Source organism: Eumetopias jubatus, unplaced genomic scaffold (genome assembly GCF_037043125.1).
Source record: "Eumetopias jubatus isolate StellerSeaLion01/CBP00866 unplaced genomic scaffold, mEumJub1_p1.0 scaffold_6, whole genome shotgun sequence".
Taxonomy (NCBI): Eukaryota; Metazoa; Chordata; class Mammalia; order Carnivora; family Otariidae; genus Eumetopias; species Eumetopias jubatus.
In genome coordinates this window covers 17291683-17310898 of record NW_028274812.1, presented here as the reverse complement: position 1 = coordinate 17310898, position 19216 = coordinate 17291683, and the positions used below count along the sequence as shown (strand labels likewise).

The 19216-nt window shown below is 35.4% G+C and overlaps 1 protein-coding gene across 3 annotated transcripts in view; it reads left to right on the top strand.

Annotated features, from left to right (window-relative positions):
- TAB2 (TGF-beta activated kinase 1 (MAP3K7) binding protein 2) overlaps nt 1-19216 on the top strand; it is a 90507-nt gene that overhangs the window by 18921 nt on the left and 52370 nt on the right. Inside the window, exons 2-3 of one of the 3 annotated variants that reach the window (XM_088023845.1) lie at nt 6930-7078; nt 13466-13552. The exons of 1 other annotated variant lie outside the window; for it this stretch is intronic. The gene's annotated coding sequence lies outside the window, so the exon portion shown is untranslated. The remainder of the gene's footprint in view (nt 1-6929; nt 7079-13465; nt 13553-19216) is intronic. One more of the 3 variants, XM_088023844.1, reaches the window with a different exon arrangement.

The following is a 19216-nucleotide window of genomic DNA, read 5'->3' as shown; positions in this document are numbered from 1 at the left end:
TAAATTACATGAGATATTCAATACTTTATTATAAAATAGGCTTTGTGTTAGATGATTTTGCCCTTTTGTAAGTGTTCTGAGCACATTCAAGGTAGGCTAAGCTAACCTGTGATGTTCTGTAGGTTAAGTGCATTCGATGCATTTTTGACTTACGGTGTTTTCAGTTTACAATGGGTTGGGACACAGCCCCATCATAACTCAAGGAAGATCTGTATTAACAGGATTTTAAGCAGTAAAGCCCAGTAGTATTAGCAGTGCGTAGGTACTAATAGTAAAGCACCAGATATTTTCATATTACTTTATAATTGTTGATATTTCTGAATATAGTTCATGTAGATTACTACTTCAAAATTATGGTTATTAGACTTCTGCTAGATTTTATTTTGTTGAGTGCTAATAAAGCAGCATATATATTAACATATCACAAATACAGGTTTTTAAAAGAAACTTGGTAATTTTCAGTATAATTACTTTGTAATCATTTATGCATTTAAAACATTCATATTTTTAAAAAATAATTATATTTTTAGTAAAATTGACTTTCTTTGTAATCCTGTATACCGTGTTTAATGCATTTAAAAATATTCTGAGGATATCTATAGCCTTCTTCAGACTGCCAAAGGGATCAATGACACCAGATCTAGTGAAACCAAATGGGAAAGGCCTTGAAAACCATACCGAAGAGTTTTAGTTGAAATGATAAGTAGAGAAGGAGTCTAATAAGTTTTTCATTTGTTTGTTTTAATTACAGAATAAATACAAGTTAACTTGAAAATTTTTTTAATTTCATTAAGTTTAAAAAAGAGAGGAAGTTCTTTATTTTACAGCTACTGATAAAGTTTACAAGGTAACAAAAACTTGTCTATAATCCCACATTCATTACCCTTATACTCTTCATGTGTCTGTTCCAGTTTATTAAGTTGTTATGCCAAGGAGTGAAATATTTATTAAAGTGGTTATATAGGAGCATTTTTAATCTGCTGTACTATACTTGATAGGTCAAGTAGGAAGACTAGTGGCAGGGAGGTAAGCTATGGGTCTGGTAATTTAGATGTGGGATGATTGGGTAGCGGTAGAGGTGGAGTAGAATTGGCGATACCAAGAGGTATTAAGAAAGAACTTAAAGGGCTTGGTGGTAAACATGGGAGCTGAAATGCATGGAGTGGAATAAGGGAAAGTAACAAAGTTAAGAATAGAGTACCTAAATCAGGATTCCTGGAATAATACTGTATAGGTTCACAATACTTTATCTGTAACCCGAGGCCAGTTGTGTTTTGGAATTCAAAATTTTTTTGGATTTTAGAAAGGAAACATAGTATTTATATTGTATATTACTGTAACACCCCCAGCAAGGTCTGAGGCATCGCCCAGTAATTAAACACTAATATTTCTGCAGTGAAACATGGAAATAGTCACAGTCAGTAGGCTAATTAAAGCCTATAAGTAGCCTCGAGACAGCTTAAAGCAGGTTTTTTGCCACTACCAGATGAGGTTTTGTTGTTTGTTTTTTTTTAAGGTTTTAAGTAATCTCCACACCCAACCTGGGGCTCAAACTTACAACCCCAAGATCAAGAGTCACATGTTCCTCTGACGCCAGGCACCCTGTCCAGATGAGTTTTGACATGAAGTTTCATGAAAAAAATCTTTTAAGAACTTTTTAGATTTCAGAACTATGGAAGTGATTGTAGACTGTATTGACTAATACATCCAGTGAGGAGAGTCTTAGGAGTTGTGTTTTGAGGAATGTTGATAATGAAATGGTTAAGATTGGAAAGAAAGAGGGGTATAGAAAGGCGGGAGAAGAATTTAGACTACTTTAGTTTTCAGGCTAAAAAGAGAATTACTATTTCTGATAAAAATGGGAAGTTAAAGAAGGAAACTATTTTGGTGAGGAGCTTAAGTTTAAACTTCCCTTTTATTTTTCAAGTATTCACAGCTTACAAGTGGAATATAAAATTTCCTTTTAAAATGATCTCTTAATTTTCACAGGCTATGACTCTGGTGTTGAGACATGAAAGTACTTCAAGGCTGAGAGTGGTTGAAGAGGTGTTCCTAGATATTTAAGGGTTGTGGCCCTGCTCACCAAAACAAAACCTGGAAAATAGACCAAAAGAAGTAGAGTGAGGTACTTGTACCCCAAAGGATTCTTGTCCATGTGGTTGAATCATTGGTATGGCCATGTTTATAATGATGTGACTATATACAGTAGTAGTAACTGTTGCAGCAGCGGTGGTAGCGGACGTGTTTTGTTTGAATGCTTTCCACATGCCTGGCTCTGTTCTAAATGCTCTACAGCAAGCAGCCTAGTGGTATCTTTCTTCTTGTAGATTGGGTCATGACTGCAACTAGGAGGGAAGCATTAGCATAGGCAGAGGTATGATTTTGATTCCCAGTTCACTTTAAAAGTCTAGAATATAGATAATTCATGAATATGTAGAATTGAGTAGGTTGTGTAACTATGGCCATTCTGTGATTTTTTTTTTAAATCTACTTTGATAAATGGACTCATGTTATTATTGTTATGAAAGTAAAATCTCTTAGAAATAGGGACAGAAGTCTTTAACAAAAATGAAATAAGGTTCAATAATTACTCTTCAAATTAGTTTTTATTACTTTATATCTATTGTATATAAATGTATACATTTACTTTATGGTTCATAGTTTTAAAAGGCAAATTTTGTCTTCAACCTTTATTCAGATTCTGCTACTGACTTAGATAATTCGAACTTCATGTTTTTATTAAATAAGGATGTTGGACTAGATAACACATAAGGCTCCTTTCATCGTCAATCTCTACGATTCTGAATGTTTAGGTTTCATCAAGTAGAAGAGAAAGATTAAACTAGAACTTAAAGGAGATTCTCCTTCAATTCTGCTGTCAGTGCAATTCTGAATGTTTAGGTTTCATCAAGTAGAAGAGAAAGATTGAACTTGAAGGAGATTCTCCTTCAATTCTGCTTTCAGTGTGATTCTGAATGTTTAGGTTTCATCAAGTAGAAGAGAAAGATTGAACTAGAACTTAAAGGAGATTCTCCTTCGATTCTGCTGTCAGTGCAGCTGAGATGCCTGAGGAAGACAAGCGAGAATGAGTGTCCCACTGCACCTGCATCCTTTGACAAACGTTAAGAAGCCTAGAAATAACAATCCTAGGAAACTAGAAGAATGTGTACACTGTTGACCAGAAAAAATTTTCAAGAAAAGAATGATCAGTAATCATTCAAGTTAGTAATCAGTCAATCAAGTTAATACAACATAGAGGAGGGAACTCTGGACCAGAAATTAGAAAGCCACAAATACATTTCTGGCCTTCAATCTGACACAGATTGAAGTTTTTGATAATTAGTATATTACTTAATTTTCTGAACCTTGCAGAGTAAGAGTAATAACTACCTAGCCTTCTCAGTGGTTTTTCATGAAGATCAAATGATACGATGAATTAGAAAGTACCCAATAAAACTTAAAATATTCTGTGGAGTTACTGCAAAATGGTGGATGAGGATCCTGAAAGGGTTATTATATTTGATGATCTGAATAAAACGATTATCAAGGGAGGAAACTTGGAGGCAGATTTAAAACAAAATTGAAGCCATAGTATAACTACTCGATAGAGAAGTTTGGCAAGGCATCATGAATGGTAAGAGACAGATGGCCTAGCATAGCATATTCATTCCTTGCATTGCTATTGCAGTTTTTTGTATGTGTTTCTCAGTTGATGAGGAGGAGGCAGAGGCAGGAACTACAGTTCATTCTCTTTCCTCAGTGCCTTGAATAAAGTAGCTATTTTCATAAATAGCTTTGTGAATAAACACTTGCTGGACAAGACTTAACTGGTAAGGAAATACTTTGTGGTATGAGTATATACATGGATGTACGTTTAAGATGGTTAAGACTTAAACACGTTCATAGGTTGAAAGGAGAGATTGAAAAGAAAGGTGTGGGTTTCCTCAAGATGTGAACGAAGGAGGGATAGCATCTGGAGCCGTAGATGAAAATGATGGTCTTACTAGTAACACACTATTCCCTGCAAAAAGCACCAGACCTAGGAGGTTTTACCATTGAATTCTTAAAACTTCAAGCCCTAGATAACTATTTCAGAGTGTAGAGAAAAGTAAGATTCCCAGTTCTTTTTACAAAGCTAGCAAAACATGATAAAATAGCGTAAAAGATTACACACCAATCTCACAAAAGTTGGTTCAAAAAATGTTTTATAAAACTATCAAATAGAAACTACCATTACATTAACAGAATAATACTGTAATGAAGTAGAATTCAATGTATAAATGTAGAACTGTATTGATAAATTCATATGTTAGTAGGTGAGGAACCGGGTTATGAATATCTTGAGGGATAACAAAAAGTGGGAGATCAACATTTATTCCTAATAATCCTTCGTGAAACAGGAATCAATGAATAGACGTAAGATTTTGCATGTCTCAGACCAGAAGTCTACACATTTTGTTATTAGAAATGATGAAATACTAAATTCCTTTTTAAAAGTCCTGAGTCAAAAAGGTCTGGCCAGCATTAACTATTCTATGACATTGTCTTTGGAATACTGTCCAATGTAATTAGACCAAAAAACAAAGTAAATATTGAAAGGGAGGAGGCAAATTTATTTATAGATGACATTGTATATCTGGAAAAGACAGAATCTATTTACACTACTGTTTAATCTACTTACATTACTGTGAGTAATGGGATTTCATTATGACAGCTAGTTATAAAAACAGTAATTGTTTGAAGTATTTTTCTTGATGGTCTTAATACTGAAAGTCCATCTATATGGATTAATGAATGGGAATCCTCATTCTTAAATACTTTTTTTTTTTTTTTTTGCCTTCTAGGGAATACACAGACTGAATTTAATCTTATCATCTCTAAGTAAATTGTAGTGTGTTTTGAATGAGACACTTTCCATGTTAACTATTTTTTTTAAGATTTTATTTATTTGAGAGAGAGAGAAGCAGACTTCCTGCTAAGCAGGGAGCCCAATGTGGGGCTCGATCCCAGGACCCAGAGATCATGACCTGAGCCAAAGGCAGATGCTTAACTGACTGAGGCACCCAGGCGCCCCACCATGTTAACTTTTAAAAACTGTTTTGAAATAAAGTTGTATTTAAGAAAATCTTTTTTTTAAATCCTTGTTACTTTGATACTTGCTGTATTACTTGGTAATGCTAGGGAAGGTGTAATCTGATCTTTGAGCCATATTTGGTAAATAATAATTTTGTATGGAACCCACAGTTCTATCAGTAAGAGGAAAATTATTGCCCAAATGTAAGGCTTTTCTTTGCCCTTAAAGCATTTCCTGACTTAAAGACCAAGTTATATCATGCATGGAAATCGTTTTTTTTTTAAAGTATAGCATATTCCAGATCTATAACTTTCTAACAAGAGTGTGTGGACAAAGATATTTTCTGCTTTACTTGTAGGGAGAAGAATTACATTTCTCCTTCTTTACCACTGATTCTGTTTATATCCTAAAAGTAAATTGTTTTATTTTTATTCATCATCAGCTCTTGACTTGATCTCTCTCACACATTTCCTTTATAGCTGTTCTGAAATCAATGTTGATAAATCAGTTATATCTCTTTGGATGTGATGCTGTTATATAAACCTAAAGCTTTTTACATAGCTGTTGCTTTAGCATATATAAAAATGAAAACTTAAGTATACCCATATGTTTAGAATAAAAAAATGTGTTTCATTCTGTAGCAATGCAGAAAAATGTATTGAATATCCACCATGTGCCAGGTTGTTAGGTACTTCTATACTTTAGCTAATTCTCTTGACAGTCCAGTAAGGTAGGGTGTGGTATCCCACTTAATAGAAAAGAAATTTGTTCAGAGTTTAGTCCAAGGCCATCCTGAAACCAGATTTGAACCTGGATCTGTCTCTTCCAGAAGTTCTCACCGACAACACGCCACCACAAAGGATAGGAAATGTACATTTTTCTTAAAAACTACTTCGATTTTGTTTCACTTTGTTGTGTTGCTAGTCATAAGAAATGCAGGGAGTTAAGTTCTTTGAATCCTCCTCTTCACCGTTTTTTTTTTTTTTGTCCTGTTACAGTTCTCACAGTCTGCCATCATTTGACAGTAGCAGAGGCATTCAGTTTATTTTGACTGTTATGACATTTGTTTCTTAGAGAAATTCCTATGGGTGCCAATTCACCAAGCATAAGGACATCGTTTCCAGGCCCTCGTACAACAGTCTGCTATTTCTAATATCCTACCATTTCTGTAATCTTTGTAGTTACAGTGTTCTTTTTTTTTTTAATAAGGACCTAACGAATTTATACCAAAAAAAAAAATTGAATCTATTTTGGTAATGGAAAAAAGAATTTCCAGTGTGGTTATGAACCACATCTTATGAGCTGTTCTTTGCCTCCCACTTTAAGAATTACCAAGTATTTTTAAAAATTGGAACCTGAAATTCAGTTCATTGCTTGGATGCATTTCTTAAGAAACCTCTGAGAATTGATTGTAGGAAATTAGGGGAGCAATTAGAAGATGATTGGAAATAAGATAGTGAGAGAAGAGCAAAATGACCTGAAAATGAGGACTTTACAATTTTAATTTTACCAGTGAAAGTGGATTTGTTGTTTTTCTCTTCCTGTTATACTCTATGGTCCCATATTGGACAGTCTGTTGCAAAAAGCCATTATAGATTTCATATAGGCCACTGTTTGAGTATCTGGAACCGGGAGTCTATAGAGTAGAATTGGGTAAAGTAAGACGATGACTTAACTAACGTAAATAGCATCTTCTGGTATCTTGGAACTTAAGAGATCCTTTTTCCACCTCAGCATATTTTATGTGAGACACACTGGGGACTACCTCACTGCTATTAGATCTCATAATGTTATCTGGTCACGTTTCTTATTCTGCCTACCTCTAGTTTACTCTAGTTTCTCTTCTGCTTTCAAGGCTCCAGACCCAGTTCCTGGACCTGCCCTGGAAAAGAAGTATCCAGTAGAGATGAGCTCACTGCAGTTACTTAATTAAAAATTTGTAAGCTACAAAAATGGCAATGGGCCAACCAAGAACAGCTACAATTTGAATTTTTCTATTTCCAGGTATGCTAAAGTCCATGGCACCAGTCAAGCTTAGCCTGCATAACTGCCTTACTATGACATCTATAATAACCAAAACTTTACTTTCAACATCTGTGGTCCTCTTGCTTTCAAGTTTAGTAACATTCCTAACATCTAGGTAACATGCAGCTACTCTTGACTTTAACATACCTTTTGCCTGACTATTTCTAATTTAACTTGTTTGTTAGTAGTAGCAAAGTAATGAAAAAATGATTTAAGAAAAATAAATTTGAAGTGCTTTTGAGTTAGGCCCTGTAAATGTACAAAAAATACTCTGGTCTTCATTGAAAAGTAAACATTAATGACAACGAAACTGTCTTCCTTTAAGAGGTTCACATATAGTATAAGTAGTACAGGGAATTAAATAAATGATCCTACTTCTCTCCACTATTCTACACTACAAACACCTTCCCATAGAGTTAATATATTCTTCAGTAATTGGAAATCATAGGATTTCTGAACAGAACCAGATAATTTTTATATAGTACTTTTTACCTGAAGAATTTTAAATGTAAGTATATAGCTAACATTTGCTATATTTTTACTTAATTGTTCAAAATTAGATAAGAAAGTCATAGTAGTTGGAATTGTCCTGGAATATAACAACACAACCAAAAACTGAGGTTTCCTGTTGCCTTAGATTTTAACGAAGTAAAAACTACTTATGGATGGTTAGAGGTCAGAGGGCAGTTAGCTTTTAAAGGCTTTTATTGCTTTTACCCATTTGTATAGATTTAGAAACAGGATTAATCCATAAAAGGTGACTTTATTTACTAAATGGGTGAATAGCCATATATACCTCTTGTTTTTATTTATTCTAAAGATTTATTTGAGGTGGGGGGGCAGAGGGAGAGAATCTCCAAGCAGACTCCCCACCAAGCGTGGAGCCTGACATGGGGCTTAGTCCCATGACCCACGAGATCATGACCCAGCTGAAACCAAGAGTTGGACAATTAACCAACTGAGCCACCCAGGCAACCCCCCGTATCTTTTGTTTTTTAAAGTTCAATTCAGAGGAATTGAACAGAGGAATTTTATATCCCAACTGTGATTTTGAAAGATGATTCTAATATCCTAACTTGTGCTTTAAAAATTCTCTCCTCCATTGTTAATGTATAATGAATTTAATGTCAGCCAGTGTATTGAGCAATGGGTCACTGATTATGTCCCACATGATTTGTTTGGTATTGAAAGGGTTGTCTCTCATGGAGTGTTGAATTAGGACTGGAAAGGGAGCTACTGCCAGAGTTACTATAGGATCATTACTGCTGTCAGGGGAATTGGAGGGGAAATTCAAGAGAGAACTGCATTTGAATTTCAAGTCTTATTAGTTATCACTAGGGCTATTAGTAATGGTGAAATTTTTCTACATTCCTGAATGCAATTTTTGTATAAAACACTGTACTAGGTACAGTAGGTATGCAGAAATGAATAAACCTGGTTTTCAGTGACCCTACAGACAAGTAATAGCAAAGAAGTACCATAATAGTGGTATGAACCACGTACTGGAGAATACCAGAAAGAATCAACTTTGTGGGGAAGGTAACATTTCTACTGAGCCTTGAAGAATATCTATTCTTTTGAGAGAATGGCAAGAATATTTCTCAGTTATGGAAATGAAAGTATATAACATGTTCTAGAAATTGTGAGCAGTCCATTGTGCCTAGACAACAGTGTACGGGATATGATAGAAGTTGGATCGATGTCATACATGCTTTCAAATGTCAGGTGAAAGACTTGGGACTTCAGTAGTAGGTAATGGGAATCTATTGAAGATTTCTTAGCATTGGCGCACTTAAGTAGGTGAGTCTTTTGAAAAGCTGACTGGTAGAGTAAGGGTTGACTTGATGAAGTCAGATTAGGCAGTAGTAATACCTAATTAAGGACGACATTTATTGTTATATGTACCAGACACTATGTGTGAAGAGTTTTACCTGCAATTTCTCATTTAATCCTTATTACGGGAATGTGAGAAGTAACTGAAATAATACATGCTAGGCATTTAGCACAGGACCTGGCCCAGTAATGCTGAACCATAGTGATTATACTATAAACTCAGAGAAAAGTATTCTTGTCCACCTTTATGTGTGATAACTTTCTACAAGAGTATTGTGTTTATTGAGGGACTCTTAAGAAAGTAACAATAAACCTTTTTTTTTTTTTTTTTTTTTTTTTTACTACTCCCTACCCCTTTCTTTTAAACAATTAAACTATCCCATTGGTGGATGAATACTTCTTATTCAGTTTGAGAGCTGAGCATTAGTTGACATTGAGTTAGCCTTTGGTCAAAAAAAAAGGGGGGGTCTGACTTTTTTGTTTTAACAGGACTGAGCATAGAGATAGTCATGCACCTAAACATAAAGGCCATACATAAGGTTTAAATCAAAATGTAACTGTAGGGGCGCCTGGGTGGCTCAGTCGTTAAGCATCTGCCTTCGGCTCAGGTCATGATCCCAGGGTCTTGGGATCGAGCCCTGCATCGGGCTCCCTGCTTCTCCCTCTCCCACTCCCCCTGCTTGTGTTCCCTCTCTCGCTGTCTCTGTCAAATAAGTAAATAAAATCTTAAAAAAAAAATGTAACTGTAGATCTCATCTGTCAAGCATCTGGAAAAGTGATAATTGTTGCAGCTGTTAACTATAACAGTAACAGTTTTAGCATAGATAACATAGGCTCTAAGTTATTTGGAAGTATATACAGTTGGCTAAGTACAGTTACTTTCAAATTATTCTGCTCTTACTCTCCTACCCATGTAGGAATACAAGTAATGGTGGATCATCTTCCATTCGTGTGTCCCTTTAGCTGACCCCCTCTCCAAAAGAATTAGTGTGTGTTCTTTTTTTTTAATTTATTTAGAGAGTGAGAGAGAGCATGAGCAGGGGGGAGGGACAGAGGGAGAAGGAGAAGGAGACTCCCCGCTCAGCAGGGAGCCCTAGATGGGACTTTATCCCAGGACTCTGGGATCATGACCTGAGCCAAAGGCAGACCCTTAACTGACTGAGCCACCAGCCGCCCCCAATTAGTGTGTATGCTTTCAGAACCTTTCCTATGCATTCATGTAATAATGTTTTTTAATCTATTTTATCTTTTTCTTTCTAACCACAAAGGGTATCCCTATACATGGATTCTGCATCTTTCTTTTTTCATTCATTAAAGTCTTAAAGGTCTTTCCATTTAATTGTTTGGATATCTTACTCCACTTTAAAAAAACCAAAACAGCTGCATGGTATTCCTTCATATTGCTCTGCAATGATGTACTTATTCATGCCTCTACAGAGGTTGTTTTTAGTCATACACACTTAAGGTGACTGTATGCTCCTCTTTAAGCATGTGTTTGTCTCTAGATTAAATGCTTTAATTTATATAGATAAAGAGCTAGACCTCACACACTTTATTATTTGTAACAGATTTCATTCAGCTCACCTCACAGCTGATTGCAGTAGCAATGTTGGTGACACCCCAGTTGTGAATTGCTGGCTTAGAATACTGATCTGCAACTGACTTAGTGGGAACTGTGTGTATATCCATGATTCTCCTCCATTAAAAGAAACGGTATTAACAATTGGCCTCTCTCCCTCACATGTGGGAAGGATAAAGTGAGATAATGGATATGTGCTTATGGGAAATCCAGTATAAATCTGAATTCTACTAGACTATAATCTTCTCAAAAGCAGGGGCTGTATTTTATTCATCTTTGCATATTTAGAGCAAAGACATTGCCTGGCATGTCATGGGCAGTTTTTGTAGAGTGGATCCCAGACATGAACGTGACCAAAAAGTGGTTCAGGCCAGTAGAATTTTCTTAGATGTATTTTCTACATTACTAGGAATCTGTACAGTTTTCACTGAAAATTAGCCACCTTTTCAACCTTATCTTATTTTTCTGCTCCACTCAGCCATAATTCTTCAGATTTGTCATGTTCTTTCATGGTCTTTCCCCCAACACAAACAGTTGTCAGGGATATCCTGTAAGACCTTTATTATTCCTAATGACTAAAGTCAAGCATAACATTCTTTGTGATGTTTCTCCTGCCTTTCTTTAGTTTCTAAGTTTTAGGTGCTTCTTCCTCTTAACCTTCACTGCAGTTTATACACCTGTAAATGGCACAGTGTTTGTTGCTGTCTGAAGACGTACCTGCCCCTGGGGCATGGCAGGGCCTGGAACTTCAGAGATAAATCACCTGCATCGAGAAAAAGAGGCATGTTGTTTTTGCTGACTTGTGGGATGCAGCATATATGATGCAGAGGAGGGCCATTAAAATCTTGTGTGATATGCCCCTCCTTACCCTACTTCTTCAACCTCATCTTTCATCACATGGTCTGTGAGTCTTTCTCCCTGCACTTCAATGTTAGCCAGCTACCTATGGCTTCCTGAACTTGCCACGCTGTTTCACTCCTTTAAATGTTCCCCTAGGCAACTACCTATGCCTGAAATACTCTTTCCCTCTCACCTGTCTACCTAGTGAACACATTTTATCTTCTAAGACCCAGCTCAGGTATCCCCTTGTTTAATGAATCCTTTCCTTAAATCCTCCCCTTCCCTCAAAACTGACCGGCCCCTCCTTTGTCTCCCCTGTTTACTGCACATTATATCTGTAACAATTCAGTTATTACATTTATTTATTGAATGTTTATCTTCCCCTACTAAAATGTAAATTTCTTGAACATAGGCAACTGTGCTTTTATTAATTTTAATATTTTCACCCACTATAGTGTAGAGTAAGTAGGCACTCAACAAAGCTTGAGTAAGCAGTATATCATACATATGAAAAAATATAAAAAGGATAAATTAGAAAATGGGTTATCATAAATAAAAATGTTAAGTAGATCGTCACTTTTATATATTTTTCAGTTCAAATTTCCTATTAGGAAAGTCTTTGTTGATTTATGGATAAGTATTTGTAGGATGAGATTTCTGGTTCTTTATTTAATTACATTATACAATTTAAAATATTGAATATTCTCTAAGAGTATCTAAATTGGAGAATTGTGAAATAGATTTATATATAATAAATTTGCTGATAAAACTTTCCGTACAGTTCTGAGATTATTCTTTTTTTTTTTTAAAGATTTTATTTGAGAGGGAGAGAGAGCACATGAGCAGGGGGGAGGGGCAGAGCACAAGGGGGGAGGGGCAGAGCAAAAGGGAGAAACAGACTCCCCGCTCAGCAGGGAGCCTGATGTAGGACTTGTTTCCAGGACCCTGGGATCATGACCTGAGCCGAATGCAGACGCTTAACCGACTAAGCCAGCAGGCACCCCCTGAGATTATTCTTGACTATCTAATTAAAAAATTCATTCACCATTACTATAACAAGACTAATAGCCAACTGTATACAACAGTTTCAGAGTGTAATATTTGAAAGACGAGCACATACTAAACAAAATTATTGCATTGTGTTGTCTTTTAGAGACTTGATTCAATTTAATACTGTTTTACCAATTCCACGTTTGCTCATTTTGAATTCTCTGTAATTTCTTTTTAAGGTTCTGAGTACTGTTATAGTAATGAAATATTTAATTTAAATGTTCTTTACAAATAAATTTTTATATATTTTCTTCATTAGCAGGCTTAGCAGTCTCCATTCAGCACAGTTGTATTACCAATCAAGTGTATATGTATAATTTTAAAATTGCCAGTTTAACTTGTTAGTTCTTAAAACTTTTTGTTATTAAGAGATCACGGATACCTATTTACACTATGTGTAATTCATGAACATAATCGATGCACACCCAGTGCTATGACACACACCCAATGCTATAACACACAGACATCTGGCACCTGGTCAGGAGTCCACTCTGGGGAAAAGTCATTTGAGGGCCATGACATTAGAAGGAAGATGGGCAAAATTATATGCGATGTACCACAAAAACATGGGGCCAAGTAAGTGTTTGGAACTGCATGGGGATTAGTTGATGAAATTTCTCATAACTTTCTCTGAATCTTCATATTAAGATGCCATTTTAGATTAATATTTTAATCAGATTATTATAATCTTCATACGCCATTGAGTTCACTGGTTCATTACAAATGTTTATGGTTGATATAAGATGCTAACTAATCCTTCCAAGTGCTTTCATTTTCTTTTATCCTCTCTTTTTCCCTCTTACCCATAATAGGAACTTATTGTCATATCATTTATTTATATCATGTTTTCTTTTAAAGATATTTATGCTCAGCATGGATTATCCAAAAATTACAGTAAAAGGGGGGCACTGAAAAATAACTTTGTGTCTCCCATCTTAAAGCCCTAATGGGAAAAAAATGAGATATGAACTGGAAAATACACCCAAGGTAGTTAGTTATATAATATGTTTTGATGAATTATTACCATTCTGTCTTAGATTTATTGTGCTTTTCTTGATCCTTAGAAAATGGTAGCACTCACCACAAAACCACAATACATAAATTGCCAAGTGTGGCTGACTTTCACATTCCTTTAGAAGAACTTATAACTGGTAAGCCTTTTAACCATAAGAAATGGCCAACATTCATGGACTTGAGGAAATGTATTAAATGAAAAAACTGGGAACTTTTCTTTTTAGGAGGAGGTAGTATGAATCATTATGTACTTTAGCCTTTGATGTTTATTTTTTCCTTTACAAAGTAAATTATTGCAGGAGTATAAAGTTGAGGAATCGATTTTCTGCTAACATGATTCTTTGCTCCTTTCAAGCTTTTAAATAACACAAAAGTTGAACATGTTAGCTAATTTAAAGTAGTAGCATTTAGATGACTGATTTGGTGTGTTTCTGTTATTTTATTTTTGTAAATAACTGGCTATGTAAAATGATTCAGTATTACTGTTTCATGCTGAAATTTATGCTAAAGATGGATTACAATTACCTTGTTTTTAGGCTTAAATAGTGATAGTATTTGAATTTTTAATTACATAGCTATAGTTATTGCATTTTTTTTTTAAGATTTATTTATTTATTTATTTATTTATTTGACAGAGAGAGAGAGAGACAGCGAGAGCCGGAACAGAAGCAGGGGGAGTGGGAGAGGGAGAAGCAGACTCCCTGCAGAGCAGGGAGCCCGATGCGGGCCCGATCCCAGGACCCCAGGATCGTGACCCGAGCTGAAGGCAGATGCTTAACGACCGAGCCACCCCAGGCGCCCCTATAGTTACTGCACTTTAACTCTTAGGAAAATAACTTGATATTGTATATTTGGTCGGGGGTGGGGTTTGCTTTGCCTTAGTAAAGTTGTAACATCATGTTCCAAGAAATAGAATTCTAATAATTTGCTGTTAAAATTTTTTTGAAACTTCTCATGTTCAATTAGGGGCATTTGCAAATTCTTTTGAGGTTAATCAGATGTGAAGTGCATCAACTGTTCCCTAACTAGCATTTGATGAGATGCTTAGGTAATGTATCACTAAAGTAAAAGGTATTTAAAATAGTGTATGTAATTAGGCAGGGAATATATATATATATATTTTAAAGTTTAATTCTGAAATCATATTGAGGCTAAAAGCTTTCAAAATCTTTAATTTTAAAAATTATAGCATCATTTAGCTATTCTTACTGAATATCAATGCTTCTTTTTCTGATGAAGATACCCTTTAAGAATAACTCACTGCCCAGTCTGATAATGTCAGCCAATCCACAGAAGACACACAAATTGTAATTAGTTATGAGAAACTATTAATATCATTTTGACAACAAAGAGAGAAGTTGAAACATTCTGCCTTCCCAGTAGGCATCCTGGGGAAGTTAGTATTCACAGTTGTTGAGGTCAGAGGGGCTTTGCAGTACAGACAGTTCTGTTAAAATTTAACATAGGTGTTTCTAAAAATCACCGTGCTATGCAAATCATGGGGAAAAAACCACAGGGCTTATGGAAAAAGCAGAATTTGGGATGTAATACTCAAAAACTTTATCAGAGAACATTAAAAAAAGATAGGAACCTTAAAAAAATGACAGAATAGCTTTACACAGGTTAAATGATTAAGAAATATGTACTCGAGTGTATACAATATGCAAACAAATGTTGTACTTTGAAAAAGTTCTGAAGTTTGCTTATGGAAATGAGCGTAGATGTGGCAGCTTTTTATTGTGAAGTGGTCAAGGAAGGGTTTTCTGAAATCAGAAGGGAAGTTGCAACACAAGGTGTGGATAGGTGGGACCGTGCAGAGACAGGGTGAACTGAGGTGGCTGGCAGGTGTTTAAGGTGTGTTCGTATTTACATTTTGTGTATTCACATACAGCTTGTTTCAGCTGAGTATGGTTTTTCTGTGTTCACCTAGTGTTTCTTGCTGGCGAAATCACAGCAAAATTCATTTAATGCTCAAATTGTTCCCTATTATATCAATTGCATTAGAACAAATTTTGAGTTTCCAAACAAGTACTGTAGCAGCATGAACTTACAACTGAGGGTAAGGGAAACACTTGTTTGGACAGACAGATGCCACTTTTCATAAATAGTCTTCAAAATCTAGGCATTTTCTGATGGACGGAGATTTATTGCAGCAAATATTTACTGAGTGTGTACTATTTGGCCTACACTTTTTTTTAAGTATTTAGGATATAGCGGTGAACAAGGTCGTCTTTCCACTTTGGGACTAATGGGACTTGTGTAAAGAATTTTGTTTGTCATCAAGGTTTGGTTTTAAGAAATCGGTAGCTGGAAGAGAAGTCTAATAAAGGAGTCTACTGGGCAACAGGCTTTTCTCTAACCTTTTAAATTGTATACTTTTACAAGATAATTTCCTGGGATCCTGTCCGACTCAAGATTCCATTGTTTACAGAAAAAATTATCTCTCGAGGTTATTAAGCAGAATTAAATTTTGATATGGTACATATGTTAAAATGGGAAGACCTCCTTACCTTCTGGTCCATAAGCTAAAGGAGAATCCTAATGCAGTTGAGAAGTGAATTATAGTTGTATATATTTCATTCTATTTCTTTTTGATACTCAACATGAACTATATTCTTTGTTAGAATAATTAAATTTGTTCAGTAAAACTCAATCATGTAAGAATGGGGCAAAGATAAAATATGTATATAGTTTTATATAATAATATTAAAACTTTAGTGTTATTGTCTCTCAAGGAAGGTCTTCTATAATAAAGGCCTTTCTCATCTTGTCCTGTAACTACTCCCCACCCCAAACGCCTGCTTCAGAATCCACTTCTTCCCTTCTGTCCCTCCTTTCTTCTAGCCAGATAGGTGACTGATTCACCATCTCCAGGATCTGCCTCCTATTTGGTTGCCTTGCCTCATACTTTAACCTTTTTTTAAAAATGTTAATTTCCAGTTAGTTAACATACAGTTGGATTAGTTTTAGGTGTACGATATAGTGATTCAGCAGTTCTGTACATTACTCAGTGCTCCTCACGATAGCTGTACTCTTAACCCCCTTCACCTCTTTCACCCCTGCCCCCTCCCCACTGCCCTTCTAGTAATTACCAGTTCTGTATTGTTAGGAGTCTGTTTTTTGGTTTCTCTCTTTTTTTTCTTTGTTCTTTTGTTAATGTACACATATGAGTGAAATCATTTGGTGTTTTGTCTTAATTTACACATATGAGTGAAATCATTTAGTATTATACCCTCCACATCCGTCCATGTTGCAGATGGCAACATTTCATTCTTTTTTATGTTCTTAAACTTGTTAAGTACCCATGATTCTAGAGCCTCCCATTCTCTCCCTCAGCCCAGAGAGCCCTTTAAACACATACAGCACAGTTTATACCACTTATCTGGCACTCATGTACAGCCTAGTACTGTTCGCTTTCTCAGGGAGCTTTGCCTGAGTTTTAGTTACACAAGGTATTTGTCCATATACATGGAAGGGGAGGGCTTCAAAGGTTCAGTCAACTTTCTCGATATTCTACAGCCAGGGTAGCATGCAGCCCTGTTTTTGCTGAGGTTTTATTCCTTTGTACTTTGTGAGAATTCATGGTATTTAGAATGAAAATTACTACCAGTGTGTATTTTTTGCTACAGGCCAGGCAGGTGCAATGCAATTTACTTTTACTATGTTATCACTAATCCTTAAAATTCCTTGAGCTGTTTTCTCCATTTTACAAAGAAGAAATGATAGTATTAGTGACTAGCACTTACATAGGCTACTTTATTTACTTGTGCGCTTACTCTGTGCTCTTTTTAATTATTTTGCATGTATTATTCACTTAATTTCATAATAATATGAGATGGCTACTCCATCATCACCATTTTATAGATGAGGAGACTGAGGCACAGAGAAGTTCAATGATTTGCCCAAGAAGATACTGTAAGTAAGTGGCAGATTCAATTTCATAAGTAAGTGAGCACAAATTAGAGCATCCTGGAATTTATACTTAAGCAGTCACCACCATGTGTCAAAATACTGTGCACTTTATATACATTATCTCATTTATTTATCTCATTAAATGAGACAGTGCCCACTAATACAGAATTCAGGTTGAAATATTTAGCAGTGTTATCTCTGCTTTTAACCATTAACATGCTCTTTTGTCTGAAAATTTTATAAACAAATGGCTAAAGTGTAGAATATGGTTTCTTGAAATGCTACTTTTTGGGAAAATTTTAAGCCTCTCTAGAGTGACATTTAATTTATTCACTGATTTCTTTTTTTGATAAGACTTTAATAGTAAAAGCCAGTACTTTGTCAAGCTTAAATTATACAAGGTACATTACGAGTTACTCATTTTATTTTAAAAGTTGGATCTCATCATTTGTTCCTTTCATTTTAAAAGTTTGCTCCATTATTTACTTTGTATGGTACCTCCTGGTCAGGAACAGTCAACCTTAATCTTTGATATACTTTTTCATATCTCCATAGTCATTGTTTATCTTATCAAGGCAGTTTGCTTGCTAGAAAGTAACATATCTCATCTACATCTATAACTTCAGTAGAATGGTAGTGTCTCCCCTTCACCCCACCTCACCCCATTTCACCCCCATTTCACCCCCTTTTCCTCATTTCCTGTGGGGTGAGAATTGCAAAAGCTTTGTTTATTATACTTGATGGAAAACTAGCTTTTGATCACATATGATTAATATTCTACAGTTTTTTCATTAAGAACTCTCACACTGTTCTTCCCCAAATGCTAGTGTGGGAAAGCACCTTGGAGATAAGAGCTCATCCCCCATAATAGACCAAGTGGCTAGGCTAACACTGCTTACCAAAAAAAGTAATATAAACACTACAGATTTAAGCAAAAATTGTGGAATAAGTAATTGGGCAGATGGGCATAGGAGTCGAGAAGCATGGTTGTGTGTGTGTATATGGGAACTGAATTACAAAGCTAAATCTTCATTTTCCACAACAGGAAATCCATAGATAATGTGTAAAATTGGAAAGTCAAGAAATAATCCTATAATCACCTTGTGTAGGAATGTGGAGAAACAGCCCAGTGTTGACAGTGGTTACTCTATAGAATAGAATAAGAGTAGGAAGGCATGACGTAGGGAAGTTGCTGGTTTCCCTGATAAATTTTATAGTACTCTTTGGCTTTTAAACTGTGTATGTGTTTTTGTCTTTACAATTTTATTGAAATTTTTCATTATAGGGTATGTCATGTTAAAATATTTCCTGGACAAATGATTAAGATTTTTTAAAATCATTTTTTTTGTATATACTGTTTAGTTGTTTAGGCTGGAAGGAATGTTGGCCTTTAGGGAAAAATTAATGACTGTATAATGTTTTATACATAATATAACCAAGAATATTTTTCTTCAAGTGTTCTTAAATTACATGGTAGGATTATCTACACTCAGGTTTTAATTAATGCCAGCACCAGAGATGCCTCTCAAATGTTTACCTGCAGCCCAAACCTGCTCTCTGAGCCCTAGACCCATCAATCTCTACTCCTTCTGTGATATATCTATTTGGATATTTTAAAGGTTCCCGAGACTCAACACATTCAAAACCAAACCTGTAAGCTACCCCTTTGTTTTCTTGGTCCTGTTCTATCATTTACACATCAGAAACCAGTCTTGACACCAACTTCTTCACCCCAATATTTAATCCATCAACAAATTCTATTAATTTTTACTTCCTAAATAACCCTTCAGTTTTTCCTTCTCAGCCTCCACTGCTGTTTCTACAGGGATGAGCTATTAGCATTTCCTGGCTAGCTAGCCTCTGGCAGTGGTTTCTAATGGAACTTCTCC